Here is a 19,354-nt window from a genome sequence, read left to right on the forward strand (position 1 = left end):
GGATTTTTACATGTTTGAGCATCTTGGAATTACTTGGAAGACAACAACCTTCATTTGGATGGCTGTATTTTGCTGTGTTTGCTTAAAAAAAAAATTAGTCACATTGTTTTTAGTCACACCTCACAAAGCCTCATTACTTCAAAATGCCTTTCTGGTGGAGGATGATTTCACAATAAGGAAAATCAGAGAATGTGGTTTTCATTTGGCTACCTTTAAAAATAGCTGTTTTTCAGATGGGATCATATGAATAAATGCATACTTCTCTTTGGTTTTATCTTCTGTTTTTCTGCATGATTGTTGGAAAAGCTCAACAAGCTTGACCATTCATTTCAGGGTGAATTTGGGACCCAAACAGTTAAACAACCGATTGGGCTTCCTTGCTGCCTCCCAGCCAAGGAGATGAATGGAATGTTCATGAGGTCGCTTGGCAGGCGTCCACATTCCTATGGGAACGTTGCAGCAGCGAGAGCTTTGGGACACTAAGAGGCAAATGTGTGGGAGTCGTGGGGCAAATTGCAAATGATCCAAAGTCTCAGAAAAATGTGTGGAGCGCTGTTGGCCCGAGGATGCTTTGCAGAGGACCAGCAAAGTCTCTGGCCTTGCTCACAGGCAGGAATTGGCACTATCCATTCTTCCCTACCGCTGCCCAGGCCTTGGATTCGACAGACCACTTGGAGCACCGTCGGGATGGGAGTTCATTATAAGAATTTCATCAAGGAGTCCCACTTCTTCAGCTGATCTTTATGCTCCTTCCTCTTCTCTGATACTCAAGGAAATGACTTCCGAGGGATTTTCCCAACCCCCTCCTCCTCTCATCTCCCCCACCTGCAGCTTTTTTCTGGCCTTCCCCAGGAAAGAGGACTCAAACCCAATGCATTTTCATTTTCCTCAAGTACTTCCTTGTGTTGTTTAAAATGTACTCTCTAGAGATCAGGTGAATTCACTAGAATCCTGCATTCCCTCCAGTTTTCCAAAAAGGCGACTTCTGATCAAGGATGATGGTGGAAAATGGATTTTCTGTTTAAAATTAGAAACCATGATAGTCACGTTTTTCCCTAAAGAGAAGCTCATACAAATTTCTTGTTACCACACTAAAAAAAAGGCTTCAGCTTCTAGCTGTCGGAGCACAGATGTCTGTGTGTACCCCAAATATCTCTTGTGCCAGTAATACTGAGAGATGTTCCCCACATGAGGAGGGAGGCCCGTGCTCTGACTTCCTGTCCCGCTTGGTGGCATTGGTACCAAGGAATGGTGAGCACTTGGGAAGAGTTCTCTGCAATGTCCACGCAAGAAACGTCCAAACCTGTAGAGTTTTCATAAGTTTGAGCCAAGCTGACAACATACGCCAGGGAGCAGAATCTCAAATGCTCCGGTGATAAACATCTTGCAGTTCTTTTATGCATTTGGAATTAAGGATGGAATTTACAGAAGATTACGTGAAGGTGGGAGAAAGCAAAGTGGGATTGGACTACAGGATACTTAAGACTATTTGCTCCCTTGAGAGTAGTTATGTTTTAGAAGGAGGGCTCAGAAAAAAAGCATTTCAGATGTGTGATCACCTAGATGCACAGAAACAAGAGACAGGGCTTGCTTAAGGCAAGGATAAGCCTTTTACTAAAAAGTTATATGCCTGGGGAGTGACTATTCACCATGACCTGCCCATTAGGAATTTATGATTTATTACAGCACCATTTATTCATCCACAGTGGTAACTCGGGTGGTTAAGACTATTGTATCCTAGCACCATTAGGCTAGGATATGGAGGAGAGGAAGACACTGGGAGCTATGGAGTTGAATTGTCTCTCTTTGTTTTATCTTCTCCCCAAGTGTTTGCAAAAAGATAATCATCCCCAAAGGCTGAGAGATGAACCAGGTCACTGGTTTTGTTAGTGAGGCCCTATCTAACTAACACTCCTGAAGGCAAAACTAGCAGTCCCTCCCAAGGCTAGCAAACCAGGCTAAGAAGCTTACAAGGCAGGGACTACCTGGAGAGAAATAATTGTTTAAGAAACAGTTGTTTCTAGGGAGGGAAATGGCACCCTGGCTTTGTTGGTACCACAGGGCATCAAAACCTTAGAAGACTTTAGAACCAGAATGAAAAGAATAAAGGGAATAGGATTGCATGGAGATGACAATAATGAGCTATAGTGATGAAGTCATCTGCCCAGCCCATAATCTGCCTTCCAGAGGCACTTCATTCCTTTGGCCGCAAAAGTAGCATTATCTGAGCATATGCCCTGCTCCCTGACCCCCACTAATTGACCCAAACTGAAAAAATCAGATCCTCCCAGGAGTTTAGATGCTGTTGTCTCTTGACCTGGTTGGTTACTTGAATTGAAGAGATGTCATTTGGCAGCAATGGGGTAGCCATCTTTTGTCCTGTTGATCGAGAGGCCTGAAATCATTTCTGTAGAGAGAAAAAGAGAGGCATGAACTGACCAGGTGAACAGAGAGAGAGAGAGAGAGAGAGAGAGAGAGAGAGAGAGAGAGAGACACCACATGGGGCCAGACTGTCTCTGAAGGACCCTGACTCAGGCTCCTAAGGGCATCTGTGCTCAGGACTGGTCACATCCTTGGATTTTGCAACACCCATCTATTCTGCGTGGATGAAAAAGAGGATTATATGGAAAGCAACCTCACAGAGTGATCTGATCATAAATTCCTAAGCGGGCAGATCAGAGGAGGTAGTCACTCCCTAGATATGTAACGTTTTAGTAAAAGTTTATCTTTGCCTTAAGCAAGCCCTATCCATTGTTTCTGTGCATCTAGGTTAACACACTTTTAAAATAAGCCACAACCACTCAGCTGGTGTGGCGCAGTGGTTGAACTTCGACCTATGAAGCAGGAAGTCACAGTTTGACTCTCAGTCAGGTCACATGCCCGGGTTGCAGGCTCCATCCCCAGTAGAGGGTGTGCAGGAGGCAGCCGATCCATGATTCTTTCTCATCATTGATGTTCCTATCTCTCTTTCCCCCTCTCCTTCCTCTCTGAAGTCAATAAAAATATATTTTAAAAAATAAAATAAGCCACAACCACCATCAAGAGGGCACACAATCTTGCTCCGTATCCTGCATTCCCATCTCTTTCCCACCTCCATGTAACCTTCCTTACGTCCCCTCCTTAATTTCAAAGTTAATATATGAGTGAGATTCTGTTACTTTCAACTAAAGAACACTGGCTAAAACAAGCATAGGGAGGTCCACAGGCCAAAGGAGGAGCAGAAGGACAAAAATAAACATATCCTGGAAAACTCTTTTAAAAAGTTAGCAGATTTTAAAACTTCTTTAAAATAAAGTTTCATGTGGTCTTGGTACATGAATTCACAGACTGACCAAGAAAACAAAATAAGAAATGAGCCTTTAGAGTATGATAAAGGTGACATCTAAGTGGGAAAAGGTAAGCTATTCAGAGACAGTGTTGGGCAGTTAGTAGCATCTTGAAAAACCATACACAGTCGATTCTCATTAGCAGTTGTATTCTATAAAGATGCTGCAAACACTGACTTAGTGAAGACTGAACCATTTTTACTAAGGAGAAATACAGGGTTAGGTTTCTGTATGTCTCTGGTCACATTATCAACAACTGGCCAACACATATCTTGTTTTATGTGTGTTTCTGTGTAAAGACACCTTAATATACATGGTTGATTCATTAACACTGCACTCATGGCCGACAGCACTGTAACCCTCCATATCCTAGTGATCACGCCTGAACAAAGCTTATCTAACATATTTTCTCCGAAAGCACATCATAGCTTTCTTGTTCTGGAGAACATTAGCCAGCATCTTAGCACCATACTTAGGGGTCATTTTAAACAGCGAAATCACCAACAAACTGCATGGAAATGCAAAAAAATGTGGTACTAAATAAACCATGAAAAGGACACTTGTTTATCGTACTAGAGTTGAAGCAAGAAGGCAGAACATCGCCTGCTCAACCCCAGCTAGAAACAGGCATGTGTCAGGCAACTCAAATTTTCATCACTCCTGCATGTCTGCAAGTGACAGCAAAGACTCTGCAAGTATTGATTTGGGATTACAGATAAATTTTAGCAAGTGAGTGAATTGCAAATACAGAATCTGTAGATAATGAGAGAGACTGTAGTTAGATCATATCTCATATTATAAACTAGGATAAATCCCCAAAGGACCAAATCTTGAAATGTAAAGTAAAAAAATAATCACCAAATAGGGGATCAAATAGAGGGGATTTTTCTTTATAACCTTGGAATGAGGAAGACCTTTCTAATGGAAACACAAACTTGAAAAGCCACAAGTAAAGATTGTTAAATGTGACTGCAGTAAAAACACAAAACAAAGACCTACTGCAAGACAAAAAAGAACTACTATACCCAAAGTCAAATTTAACTTATTATATAATCAAAATAGCAAAAGATAAATGACAAATCAGGAAAATGTTTGCAATTCATAGGAAAGCAGGAGGCTAACCTTTCCACATTATTTAAGGTCCTAGACACAGACAAGAAAAACTAGACTCCAATAAAAAATAAAAAGAATATGAAAAATTAAAAATTTATAAACAACTCATAAAACATGAAAAGATGCTCAACTTCATTTATAATAAAAGCAATGTACATTAAAGCTATACTTAGCTATTATTTCTCACCTATCAGACTAGCAAAAATACAAAGGACTTTGGAATGGTGTGATGCTGCTGCTTTAAGGGAACATGTATTTTCACACATATCTATTAGGACTTCTAATTGGTACAACCTGTATATAGAACATATTGCCAATCATTTTCAGAACTCAAATGGACATAATCTTTGACCCAGGAATTTACTCTAGGAATTCATCCTATATTTAGGCACATGCATAATGACTGTGATGTGCAGGATGGACAGGATTATTCGTTGCAATGTTGGCATTAGCCAAAGATAAGAATGTCAATAACATAAGGGTAAAATATACTATGGTCATTAATACAGGTATAGTGATAAAAACTGCCACTATGAAAACACATGGAAAAGCTCTTTATGGGTTAACACAAAAAGATCACCAAGGTATATGGTTAAGGGCAGAGCAAGATGCAGAAAAATATTTTTTGCCCCTGGTGTGAAAGAGGAAAAGGAAAAAATAATTGTGTGCACTGGCTTTCATGTGCATAAAAGTTTAATGAAAGAATTACTAAGAAACTAATAATATCCAGGTGAAGCCGCGCCCCTGCGTCCGGGCGAGACCAAACCAGAGGGAGTTGGACCTGCATTACCACCATTTGTCCACCATCCAGAGCTGAAAAGTCAGTGCCGACATGTACACATAAGGAACTGGTGGACATTGAAATTGGGTCTCAAAAGAACTGTTGGTCCAGAAAGAAACTCACTACAGACTGATTCATTTGCCTGTCAGCATAACTATTATTGCTCGTCTCACATTCGGTTCTTATAAGTATATTTCTAGTAACACATGATCTCACTCATCTAGGGGAAATGATGAACAACATAGACTGATGAACAAGAACAGACCCAGAAACAAGGAGGCATCGATCGGACTGTCGGGCCTTAGAGGGAGGGTAGGAGAGGGTGGGGGTATGGGGGGGGGGGGGGGGAGAGATCAACCAAGGGACTTGTGTGCATGCATACGAGCCTAATGAATGGTTAAGGACAACAGGGGGGTGGGGGCATCCGTGGGGAGGGGTGGGGAATGGGAATGGGGGGATGAGGACAAATATGTGACACCTTAATCAATAAAGAAATTTAAAAAATTAAAAAAAAATTTTAAAAAAAAGAAAAAAGAAACTAATAATAGTGGTTACCTATTGTGGGAACTGAGCAAATATAGGAATAAAGTGAGAAGGAGATTGTTTTCAGATTCCTGATGTTTGACCCTTGGGAATGTATTCCATATTGAGAAAAAGAAATAGAAAATTTTACTTAAAATGGAAGCTGGAGTGGTTGAATTGTAAGATGAAGGCACATTATCTTTTTATCAACACAAAAACAGAAAGACAATTAGAAACTTCAGGAAAAAACAAACAAACAAAAACTACACAATAAAGTCCTGGTCCAAACTGGAAACAAACTAAGATTCACCATGATTTCTGTAAAGGTATGCTGTATGCAAAGTGAATCCATTTAACCTCAATGTTTAGGGCAGTGTTAGTCAGAACCCATCTATTCTCTGGGTCCCAGATCCTTGAGCAGTCAGTTCAGGTCAGTGGGTGCCGATTTAAATTCAGCCAACCTGTTATTTCCCTTGATGAAACTAAGATAAAAGATCATCAAAAGGGAAGCTATCATGACTAGAAAAACTATCTGGCCAACCATCATCATGTCTTTTTGTAAAATTATGAAACTAACTATTAAAATGAAAACTAAATCTAACTTAAATTTTTTTCTTTATAACTCACACACTTCTCTATCTAACATATAATAACCTAAAAATCCAACCACACTTTGGTTATTTTACCAGTCCCACCATACTGTGGGAAGACAAGGATGATTCAAAAAGTCAAAGCAATACCAGTACTATAACTTTCTTTATGAAAAGTTCCCTGTCCAACACCAACATTGTTTAGCTTCTCTTTGCAGTCAGACTGGGATAAGAGAAGAGTTGTGTGCCAGAGAATTCCATCTTATTTTCTCTTGACTCTTCCTGGAGTTCCAAGAGTTGCCATCAGATTCACTCTGCTACACCCAGATAGCCTCTGGGAGTTCCCTAAGTACCAGTGGGAGCCTTCGTTTGTGGGTACATTGATATGATCATGGCATTTCATCATATAGTAGACTTGGAGCAGGGGTCAGCAAACTACAGCCCATGGACCAAATATGGCCCACTGCCCTTTTTGTAAATAAAATTTAATTAGAATACTGCACGCCCACTGGTTTATGTATTGTTTATAGCTGCTTTCTTGCTATAACAGTAGAGCTCAGTAGTTGCAGCAAGAGAACATACGGCCCACAAAGCCAGAAATATTTACTGTTTAGCTCTTTACAAAAACATTTTGCAGAACCCTACTCAAGAGTGTCCAGGCCTGGCATCCAGCTGATTCCCACTGACAAAAGCAGACAGGCATGAGAGCACATACAGCCTGAATCACCACTAAAAATCTTGCTTCAGAGATGTAGACATAGATAAAATTACCAATATCATCATATCTTACCTTAAAATAGACAAACATGTAAACTGACCGTACCTCCGCTATGCCCACCAGCCAATCAGGAGGGAATATGCAAATTAGAAGGACAAAGATGGCGGCCACCCAGCTGCTCCAGGCGCGGAGTGGCCGGGCGACACCTGCTATGAGAGGGAGGGCGGGGGGCGAGGGGATCTACAAGAGCGGCACTCCGGCCCTGCAGTGAAGAGGAAGACAACAGACTCTGGCTGGAGTCTGCAGCGAAGATGCATGTGCTCTGACCAGGAATCAACTGTGACCTCCTGGTTCATAAGTCGACGCTTAACCACTGAACCACACTGGACAGGCTAGGTACTTATTTTTTAACTTCCAATTATTGAAGCTTCACTAAGTTGCCACTAACTAGTAATCAAAAAGAAAACGTGTAATATATACACCCTTAAAGTTAACATGATAAGAAATAAATCCTAGTAATGAAGAGGAAACAGAAAATCAGAACAATCAATATGGGAACTGACTCTGAAGATCCCGGCAGGAAGCAAGAGGTGCTAGTTTCAGTAATCTAGGGACTTGGATTTCAGCAACCATGTGCCTTGTTCTGAATTGTTTTTGTCATACTAATATGACTGGGTGAGCCTGGCTGGCATGGCTCAGTGGTTGAGAATTGACCTATGAACTAGGAGGTCACAGTTCAATTCCCAGTCAGAGCACATGCTCGAGTTGTGGGCTCCATCCCAGTGTGGGGCATGCAGAAGGCAAACAATGAAACTCTCTCATCATTAATATTACTATGTCTCTCTTCTTCTCCCTTCCTCTCTGAAATCAATAAAAAATACATTTAAAAAAAAGAAGATATGGTAATATGATGTGGACACACACAAAGACACACACTGGAATATTATTCAGCTATGAGAAAGAAGGAAATCCTGCCACTTGCAACAACATGTATAGACCCTGAGAGCATTATACTAAGTGAAACAAACCAGACAGGGAAAGACAAATACTATCTGGTATCACTTATAAGTGTATCTGTAAAAAAAAGTGAAACTCGTAGAAACAGAGAGTAGAAAAGTAGTTGCCAGAGGCTGAGGATGGGGAAAACAGGAAGAGGTTGGTGAAATGGTACAAACATTCAACAATAAAATGAATAAAGTCTGAGGATCTAATGTAAAACATGGTTACTATAGTTGACAACACTGTATTATATAGAAACTAGAGGCCCAGTGCACGAATTCGTGCACGGGTGGGGTTCCTAGGTCTGGCCAGCGATCGGGGCTGATCGGGGCCACCTCACCCAGTCCTTATCAGGCTGATTGGGGCTGGCCGGCCAGGGGGAGGGACCGCGGGAGGTTGGCTGGCCGCAGGAAGTGGGCTGTGGTAGCGCACTGACCACCAGGGGGCAGCTCCTGCATTGAGCGTCTTCCCCCTGGTGGTCAGTGCACATCATAGCGACCAGTCGAACGGTCGTTCAATCGACAGGCCATAACAGTTGCTTAGGCTTTTATATATATAGATGTCCTGAGAGTAGAACTTAAATGTTCTCATATATGTGTGTATATATAGATGTGTGTGTGTGTGTGTGTGTGTGTGTGTGTGTGTGTTAATTAAATAGATGGTGGGAATCCCTTCACAACATATATACATACATCAAATAACCATAATGTACACTGTGAATATCTTACAATTTTATCAAATATTTCTCAATTAAACTGAGAAAAAAAAACAGTATGTAACATGTGGGAGAATAAAGGTAATATGCCAGAAACATGGCAAGTGTGAAGATAACAGACATCTTTAAAATGCTAAAAGAAAATAAACTGTCAGCCTAGAATTCTATATGTAGCAAAAATTTCATTCAAAAAGGTAAAATAGATTTATTTCAATACTCAAATGCTGAAAGAATTCACCACCAGCAGACCCACACAAACAGAAATATTAAAATTAGTCCTTAGATGAAAGTAAAAAGACATCAGATGAAAATATGGATCTAAAAAAAAAAAAAAAAAAAAAGCACTACATTAAGGAAGAAAGGGCACTGCAATATGTTAACTACATAGGTAAATATGTAAGATTTTTCTCTTATTATATAAATGCCTGTAAAGGTAATTGACTAAATGAAAGCAATAACTAGTTAACATAAGTTTTTTTAAACATATGTACAAGTAAAGCATATGACAATAGTACAAAGTTTTGGTGGAAAGTAATGGAAGCATACTATTGAAAAGTTCTTATACTATATACAAAGTGGTAGAATATCACTTGAAAGTAGAATGTAATAAGTTAAAGGTGCATATTATAAACTCTAACATAGGAGATAAAATTAAATCACAACATATATTCAATTAATCTGAAAGAATTTACAAAGGGAGAGAATAGGAAACAAACAATAGATGAGACAAATAGGAAATGTGCCCTTGACTGGAATCAAACCTGGGACCCTTCAGTCTGCAGGCCAACGCTCTATCCACTGAGCCAAACCAGGTAGGGGCTTCATATAAGGTTGCTGTTGGTTTTTTTTTAATTTCATTCAGAGTTATTAGCTGTAATCTGTGGAAAATATAGGCTGTAGTGGACTTACTCCATCGTGACTAGCACTGGAAGTCACAAATAAATTTTAAAAATATAAATAAATAAGTTTTTCCCAGCTGACATGGCTCAGTGGTTGAGGGTCAACCTATGAACCAGGAGGTCACAGTTCGATTCCCTGTCAGGGTACATGCCTGGGTTGCGGGCTCGATCCCTAGTAGGGGGTGTGCAGGAGGCAGCCAATCAATGATTCTCTCTCATCATTGATGTTTCTCTGTCTGTCTCTCTGTCTCTCTCTCTTTCTCTCTTCCTTCCTCTCTAAAATGAATAAAAATACATTTAAAAAAATAAGTTTGTAAGGCAGGCGAAGGTTTATCTTAGAGATTTAAGGAAGGTACAATATTGGTACAAAAAACTGATCAGCAAAATCATTACATAAAGAAATCAAAGGAGAAAAACTGTATCATCATTGAGCTTCTATCATATGTCAAGATGTTCAAGACTACAAAAATATTAAGAGGCTTAGCTGAGAGAGCTATCTTAATTATTCTTAAGTCTCTGAATTCTAGTTGTATAAGATCAGCATTTCATTTGTCCCTCTTAATTACATAAACCAGTATATTTCTCTTTTTTCCTTTCGCTAGTTTGAGTTGGAATGCTGTCACTTTCAATACCTATGAACTAATCCAAGCATCAACAGAAAAACTATTTTTTAAAAAGATTATTCAATAAGTTAATCATATACAAAATAAATATCTTTCAAGTCAGTAGAGAACCTTCCTACATTGCTGGTGAGAATATAAAATAATGTAGCCCCTTTGGAAAAACAATTTGGCAGTTCCTCAAAAAGTTAAACATAAAATTACCATACAACCCAGCAATTCCACCCCTACCTATCTACCGAAGAGAAATAAAACCATATGTCCACAAAGACTTAAAGTGAATGTTTATAGTAGCAGTATTCATAATAGCCCAAAACTGAAACAATCTAAATGTCCATCACTGGTGAATGGATAGATCATAGATGAACCTTGAAAAACATTATGCTAAGTGAAAGAAAGCCAGACACAAGAGATGATATAGTGTAAGATTCATTTATGTAAATTGTCCGGAAAATGTATAGAGAAAGAAGGTAGAATAGTGAATACCTGGGGCTGGGAATGGGAACTGGATTAACTATAAATAGACATGTGAGATCTTATTAGATGAGGAAAAATAAACCAAAATTAATTTATGGTGATAGTTGCACTACTCAGTAGCATTACTCAAAATTATTGAAATGCACATTTGAATGGGTGAATTCTATGACACTGTAAAATTTACTTCAATAAAGCTGCTAAAAATTAAAAATAAAACTAGTAGAGTTCCGATATATAAAAAATAATTAAGTAAAATATAAGATAGAAGAAAACATCCCATTCACTACTATACAAAAGTATAAATTATCTAGGAATAATGACACAATAAATGTTTGGAACTTGTTGGAAGCCACAAAATTCTACTAAGAACATTAGATATTGAATGAATAGAGAGAGATATCTTGCTTTTTGAAAGTAAATTTCACCATCATAATTTTTTCCTAATATAAACCATAAATTAAATGTATTCACAATAAAAATCTCACAGGAATATTTTTTAGAAGAAGGAACTTAAAAAAATGATTCTTAACTTCATCTGAAATTATAAAGATGTGAAAATAGCCAGGAAAATCCTTATTTTTTAAAAAAAGAACAAGAAATGGGAACATGTCCTACAATACGTTATTATCAAAGTTACCATTCTTAAAATAGAAGAGTAGAATTTATAGATCTATTAATAAAGCAGTAAAAAGTTAGTAAATTAGCAAATAAATATGAAAATTTAATATATTATAAATCAAATGTCAAAGCAAAGGAAGAAAGGATGGAATATTCAATACATGGTGCTTGGACTGGTATCAAGTCATTTGGAAAAGCATGAAGTGTGATTCTGACCTCACTTCAGATGCCAAAATAAAATCCAGATGGATGCTATTTTTATAATAGCTGAGTAGAGGAGACTTTTCTAAGCATTTCACAAAGATTACTGTCTATAAAGGAAAAGATGATACATTGGATTGCATTTTAGCTAATGGTATTTGAGAGCTCACTCTGTACCAGGCACTTTTCTAAGCATTTTACACTTAGTAACATAGTTAAACCTCACACAACAACCCTATGATGTAGGTACTAGTAGCAGCCACCCCATAAACTGACCTATTTTATGCAAGTCCTTAGAGTCTTTCAGCATCACCTGTCTCCTGGACTCTTAGCCATCTGCTCAGCTTCACCCACCACCTCAGCCAAGGGCTTTTTGCAGGCACTTCTAGTTCTGCTGCCTGAGGCTGGGCAGACACTTACTGGAAGTCTATGGTTCCTCCCACAATCTCCAGACTCAGATGAAAGGCCCTTCCATAGGGTTTGAGATCCAGCTGCCCAAAACTGCCCCAAAGTCTGATAATGCAATTCAGAAATGAGGGAAAGTTAACACCCCATGGGGCAAACAATGTTGGCCCTCAAGAAAAGACAGGAAGTTGGAAGATTACATCCCTCACCCTATTCCTCCCTATTGACTCTTCTAAGATCCACGTTGTCATTCGGCCTACATGTAGACATCTTACCTGGCTGAGTGACTCACCTGCTGAGCCACTGGATATGTCATGAGACAGTGGGAGGGGGTAGTAAGATGCTAGCTTGCATTGCTTCCCATACTTTCCTGCCTCATTTTCCATTTCATTCATTTTTGCTACCCTCTCATATAGAGCATTAGCACTTAGTCTTGTCCCTGTTTCTGTTTATTAGGGAATCTAGAGCAAACGTCCCTTTTTTCTCATGAGAAAACTCACAGATGGGTAAAATAACTTGCCAAAGATTGTCCAGCTGCTGGAGGCAAAGACCAACAAGAAGTAAACATATAATTGCGAGAACTCTGTCAGAAGGCTGATGGACTTTGATATTCAGCAAGGGCTGAGAATCAGCATTGTATTACCCTGCTGCTGGCTGAATGGCTGAAGGTAATCCCCTAACCTTATAATCCTTTTTTTGTTTACCAAACCTTACCATTGATGTCTGTTTGCTTTGCTAAAGGGCAAATATATATTCTAGTAAATAAAAAGCTATGGGTCCAGACATTCAGAGAGCCACTCCACTAGAGAGTAGGTCTCTGCCTGACTCCCCCCCATGCCTTCTAAATTTATATTTCTTGTCTAGTATATTTGTTTGTGCATCAGCCCCTTCTCCAGAGCCTGAGTCCTCGCTGCAAAAGGTTTCAGCATCCAGCTAGTTATTCATGAAGCTTGGCTTTGAACCCAAGGAAATTCATTAATCTTATACAGTATAACTACAAAACAACAAAAAACGAGCAAATGTCATCCTTATTGTTGTTAAACTATGGAACAGTATTTGGGGATATGGAATAAGAGAAGATTGCCCACCATTACCACCTCTATTCAGAATCATACTAAAAATCCTAGACTATACATTATGGCAAGCAAAAGAAAAAACAAAAGAAAAAACAAAAGAAAAAGAATTGATATTATTGTATCTGTAGAAAAAATGTAAATATAAAAATTATTAGAATTATTGAATACAAAGATAATATACAAACCTCAATTATATCTATAATAATAAAAGTGTAATATGCTAATTAGACCAGACGTCCTTCTGGATGACCTTCTGGATGAAGCTGGGGCTTCAAGCGCCAAGGCGGCTGCCACAGCAGGCGGGGACCGAGGCAGAGGAGGCAGCAGCGGCAGCAGCAGCATCTGGGGGCTGAGGCAGAGGCAGCCGCTGACGCAGCAGGGGCTGAGCCCCTTGCACAAATTCCGTGAATCAGGCCTCTAGTTTATTTATAAATATGTATAAATATATAAAATATAATAAATTTATAATTTATATATTTACATATGAATTCATATATTGCAACAAAACATAAATATTGCTTTAATAGCATAAGAAATACCTAGAAATAAATCTTACAGCAAATGTGCAAGACAATCCAGAAACCATAAAACATATTGAGAGAAATTAATAAGGACTACTCCAAAATGGAAATACATATCATACCAATGAACTGTAAGACTCAATCCTATGTAATAAAGAGATAATATACAAATGGTTGTCACACCCTCATGCCATAATGGCTCAGACACTCAACACTGGTGAGAGAGGAATGGGGACCAGCCAGGCACAAATGAGCTTGCGAGAGAGGAATGGGGACTAGCCAGACACAGATGAGCTCATAAGAGAGGAATGGGGACCAGCTAGGCTGCGGCCCGGGAGAGGGACAAGCCACCCGCCCTGCAGTCCCGGGTGCCAGTGCCTGCGGCCCAGGCAAAGCCTCCCGCCCACGGTCCCCTGCGGCTGCGGCTGCGGCTGTGGCCGGGCCAGGTGAAGCCCACCCAGGTCCTGGGTGACTGCTGCCGGACAGAGGGAGGGAAGCCTGGGTCCCTAGTGCCTGTGACCGGCCGAAGGAGGGAATCCTGTGTCCTGGGTGTGGGGTGAGGCAGAGGCGGTTAGGGGCGATCAGGCCAGCAGGGGAGCAGTTAGGGGTGATCAGGGAGGCAGGCAGAGGTAGTTAGGGGCCATCAGGCAGGCAGAGGTGGTTAGGGACGATCAGGCAGGCAGGCAGGCAAGCGGTTAGGAGCCAGCAGTCCCAGATTTCGAGAGACAGTCAGACATCCCCCAAAGGGTCCTGGATTGAAGAGGGTGCAGGCTGGACTGAGGGATTCCCCCCGCTCCATGCACGAATTTCATTAACCAGGCCTCTAGTATTATAATAATGTCATTCCATTTTTATTTTTTTTTTAGAGAAGGAGAGAGAGAGAGAAAAATTAATGTGAGAGAGAGACACATCGATTGGTTGCCTCTTGCACACGCCCTGACCAGGGCCAGGGATCGAGCCTGCAACTAAGGTATATCCCCTTGACCAGAATCAGACCTGGGACCCTTCAGTTCACAGGCTGACACTCTATTCACTGAGCCAAACCAGCCAGTGCATATACTGTCGTTTCTTTTTAAATTATCTATAGATTCAAGTCAATCTTTAAGTTCCAGCAATTTTTTGTTTGGGATGGGTGTGTGTGTGTGTGTGTGTGTGTGTGTATGTGTGTGTGTGTGATAAATGTACGTAAAGGGTCAAGAATAACCAAACCCTGGTAGAAGAACAAATGGAGAACTTGCTCTAACAGATGTTAAGCTACAGGAAATTCAATATAGTGTTGACACAAAGCTGACAAATAATGAAAGAGAATAGAACCCAATATCAAACTCACTCATAAGGAAATAGACTATAAATAAAAAACACACTATGGGACCCTTCACACTATGCCTCAAATTAATGCTAAGTAGAATAAAGATGAAATGAGAAAGATAAAACTATAGAAATAACCATAGAGAAAATGGTAGATAAGTTTGACTTCATTAAAACTTCAGTTAATCAAAGGAACCATAAAGAGAGGGGAAAAAAAAGCCACAAATCAGGAGAACCTATTTGTGACATGTATAACTGGCAAAGTTACAGTACCTAGAATACTATATTTTTTGTGTCTAAAGTACAGTTTTACACATTTTACCATCATGGATATTTGGGTGCATATCTGGATCAATGACAAGTTTTAATTTAACTAATAATGTTCTTTTTTTCTTAATGTAACCAAATAGTAGTGCATTTTCAAATCAATAGCATCTTAGAATAGGAGTGGATATCATGGGCCCTAGTCCTGGGCCAGGCAGGCAATCATCTCACCTGACTGAGCAGGACTGAGGTGAACTCTCCCCTCCCTGTGACTTTTGGGTCAGATGCACTCATTAGTTCTTTTGTCAGAGCATAAAAGACCACATCCTTTGCCCTGCCATTTCCTCTATCACTATCCCATCTCTATCTCTTGCACTGTTCCCAGAACTCTATCATTTCTACCAGAGTGATAATACAAGACTGTCTTTATCAACAGTACAACTAGAATAAGTTACTTCTTAGACTTCGGCATATGAACTTCTCTTCAGCTTTCAGTGTTTGTCTTTTTGCATATTTTCATGGATATTTTAACGGGAGAATATCAGATAATATATTGGGCCCTGCTATTCTGCTACCATAACAACAACAATAAAGGCTGGCATTTGTTGAGTGTTTATTATGCGCCAGGCAACAACAACACTTTATTATAGGTGTTGGAGGCAACCTCCCTTCCTCTGGCTTCCTGTTTTCATGTGGAAGGATCTCCATCAGTGTAAAACCCTTGGCCTCTTGCTCACCCCCTCATTCTCTCTGGGGAGGGTCACTCACTTCATTGGTTGGTTGGGTAGAAGAAACTAGACGTGCTTGGCTCAGTCATAGCTAGAACCACTCCTTGATTTTGGTCTGCTTGCTGAGTCTCACAGTAAACACAGTGGAGCAGATCTGCCCCAGGAGAGAGGCTTGTGGTTTCTATTTCTGCCTGTGCCCAGTGAGAATGTTAACGTTGGGGTACAAAAATAGGAAGCCATCATTTCCAAGTATTTAAGTTTTCTAATACAGTTTCAATAGTAAAGTGACATTTCGATAGCCATCTATCTAATTTCTGCCCTTTCAATTAGTTCAACATGAAGTTGGAAAATTATTTGTTGATCCTTCACAATCCCCAAAGTAGGTATCATGAGTATCTCCAGTTTAATGGGAGGCAACAACTTACCCAAGTTCCATCTAGCTCTAGAACAACAAAAACTTCACCATGATGCCAAGCTAATCCCTGCAACTCCACTGCTCCTCAGGAAAGATCTTCACAAAATCTCATCACACCTGTAAGTCTCAGTGATGGCACCATCTGAGGAAAACCCACCCTATCCTTCCAGACTCTTCTGTGGGGCCATTCCCAATTCTGAACAGAGCTGGTGAGTCCATCCTCTGTGCTCTCTATACAACCTTAGGTTGGGGAGTGAAGATTCATTCAGTTTTTGATTTATTCATCCGTTCATCTCTCTAATCTAGGCTGAGTAGGTGGCAGTTCCATTTTTGTTAAATTATACTCATGGAAACAGATTAACAAGTAACACATTCTCCAATGTAACCATTGTAAGCACAAGGTCTACACAGATTCCAGGATGGATTTAATGCACTCTAGTGTTGTTTATGCTACAAGGCTTCCCTTTGTCCCATTTAGTTTTGAGAAAGGTTATTCTTGTTTTCTTTTTGGTTGTTTGTTTAAGTTCCTTCTTTTCTTGCCCTTAGAAGTTGTGCTGGGAGGCAGTAAATTGGGGGTATATATGATGTCCATTAGCATTGCTTTATTGCATCTGGTTTAATCTCATCCTGAATTGCTATAAGCAACCAAAATAATTACAAAATTAACATAACATGACATCAATAAAGCACCTATTGTGAGCCACATGATTTACACATATTAACCATCATAAGAAGCCCTGTGAGATAAGTATTATGATCTCCATTTTACAAATGAGAAAACCAAGGCTATGCAAAATGAAGCTGTTAGCCCACTGCCCACACCAGTAAGTGGCAGAGCAGAAATGGAATCGGGGCTGCTGGCTCCAGAGCGGGGTCTCTTCCCTTAATTCAGTGCCCTCTGGAACATATAGCAGCTGTTGTGACAATTAGAAAAGATAATGGGTGGGAAAGTGCTTGGAAAACTCCATGGAGAACTAAGCATGCAAGAGATTATGAAGACTCGTTGAGAGCTTTGGCAAGGGCACTGTGATAATGGCCCTGGGGAGGGGGAACAAATTGATCTGGCTGGAGTTTAGGGACATTTCCTGTTATGTAATTGCTCTGAATGCAGTATTTCTGAAACAGTGGAGATGCAGACCCTCCTTTCTTTGTGAAACAGTTCTCATCTCTGGGAACAAAGACAGAAGAGGTTAGTTTGGTTTAAAGCAGCTATTTTCTTTCAAGACAAAGGAAACGGTGGGGGAGGAGTGGCAATGTTGTCCACTTGCTGTTGGGTTCTAGGCATTGATTGATTCCGGACCCTACTCAGAGTGAGAGCAGTAACTTACAACACATGCTAAACGTTTTTCCACTTAAAATGCATTTCAAAAATACAATAGGTCTGCATGTTTATTCTGAAATACAGCACAACGGAACGCACAGATTGTCACATATGTTCTGAACGTTTCACCAGACTCCGGAGGCAGAGAAAGGCCTTTGTTCTCTCCTTCACCCAACAAACATTTATTGAATGATTTCTGTATGTCAGGCATTATGCTAGCCACTGAAGAACAAGACAGGGTCCCTGTTGTCAAAAAACTAAGACTGGAGTAGGAGAGACAGACCTATAAACTAATTTTTAAACATTACGATACAACCTAAGTGCAATGATAGGAATACATGCAAAATAAAGAAAGCTGAATAATATGAATGTATGGTATCATAGGGTGCTAGACATATCAGGATGATTACTACATAAGTTATATAAAGGTTTAGTCACTATGTTGTACACCTGAAACTGATATAATATTGTATGTCAACTGTAACTGAAAAAAATTTTTTATATTTTTAAAATATGTTTTTATTGCTTTTTTAGAGATGGAGGGAGAGAGAAAAACATTGATCAGTTGCCTCCTGTAGGCACCTCAACAGGGACTGAATCTGCAACCTGGGCATGTGCCCTTACTGGGAATCGAACTGGTGACCTTTGGGTGCATGGGACGACACTCAATCAACTGAGCCACCCCAGACAAGGCTAAAAATTATTATTTTTTTTAATTGAATGAGAGCAATTCTCTCTACCAGTGGGCACTCCTTCTAAGAAGAGATTATGATGTCTGAGCTTACTTTTGATGACCAAATAGAAATATTAAGCCCAATCCCTACTGTGTGCACTGTTCTTCACTCTCCATCTATAATTGGTGCTTAGAAACACAAAAAAATATTAGTTGTTATTTAAATAACTATTTAGTAAGTACCTGATATATGTAGAACACTGTTAATATTTATGCAGGATGCAAAAAAAAAAAAAAGACATGGTTCTATCAACCAAATATATCAAAACAGATTATATATTAGAATAGGCCAAATATAAACTCTGAATCAACAGGCAAAGAATGGGGGTCAATGATCTAGGCTCCCACCTTAAGGAGCTAGAAAAAGGAAAGTAAATTAAACCCAAGGTATGTAGGAGAAAAATAGTAAAACCAAGAGCAGAAAGCAATAAAATGAAAAGCAGATAAATAGTAGAAAAAACAATGTAAGTAAAAACTATTGATATGGTCAATAGAATGAAAAAACTCAAGTTAGACATTTCAAGAATAAAAGAGAGTAGTCACAAAGTGCCAATTCAGGAATGAAAAAGTAAACATCATTATAGATGCTGCAGATACTAAAAGGACAATGAGGAAGTATTATGAGTAACGTAATGTCAACAAATTTGACGACTTAGATGAAATGAACAAATTCCCTAAAAGAATATAACTTGCCAAAACTGACTCAAGAAGAAATAGAAAATATGAATGGACCTTTTTTTATTAAGTGAAGTGAATTTGTAATTAAACTCTGCTATAGACTGAATGTTTTTTCTCCAATTCATATGTTGAAGCCTGATCTCAATGTGATGGTATTTGGAGGAGGGGCCTTTGGGAGGTTACTGGGTCATGAGGGTGAAGTCCTCGTGAATGGCATTAGTGCCCTGAAAAGGGACTGAAGAGACCAGAGTTCTCCTTCTCTGTTATGTGAGGACCAAGTAAAGATGGTCATCTATGAACCAGGAAACAGACCCTCACCAGACACC

At 39.6% G+C, this 19,354-nt stretch overlaps 1 long non-coding RNA gene across 2 annotated transcripts in view; it reads right to left on the reverse strand.

Annotated features, from left to right (window-relative positions):
- Positions 1–1,614: 1,614 nt before the first annotated feature.
- Positions 1,615–19,354, reverse strand: part of LOC114234931 (uncharacterized) — a 74,031-nt gene continuing 56,291 nt past the window's right edge. For both annotated transcript variants that reach the window (XR_003621112.2, XR_008557858.1), the window contains one exon: positions 1,615–2,407. This is a non-coding gene — a long non-coding RNA (uncharacterized LOC114234931). The remainder of the gene's footprint in view (positions 2,408–19,354) is intronic.

This window comes from Eptesicus fuscus, chromosome 13 (genome assembly GCF_027574615.1).
Source record: "Eptesicus fuscus isolate TK198812 chromosome 13, DD_ASM_mEF_20220401, whole genome shotgun sequence".
Taxonomy (NCBI): Eukaryota; Metazoa; Chordata; class Mammalia; order Chiroptera; family Vespertilionidae; genus Eptesicus; species Eptesicus fuscus.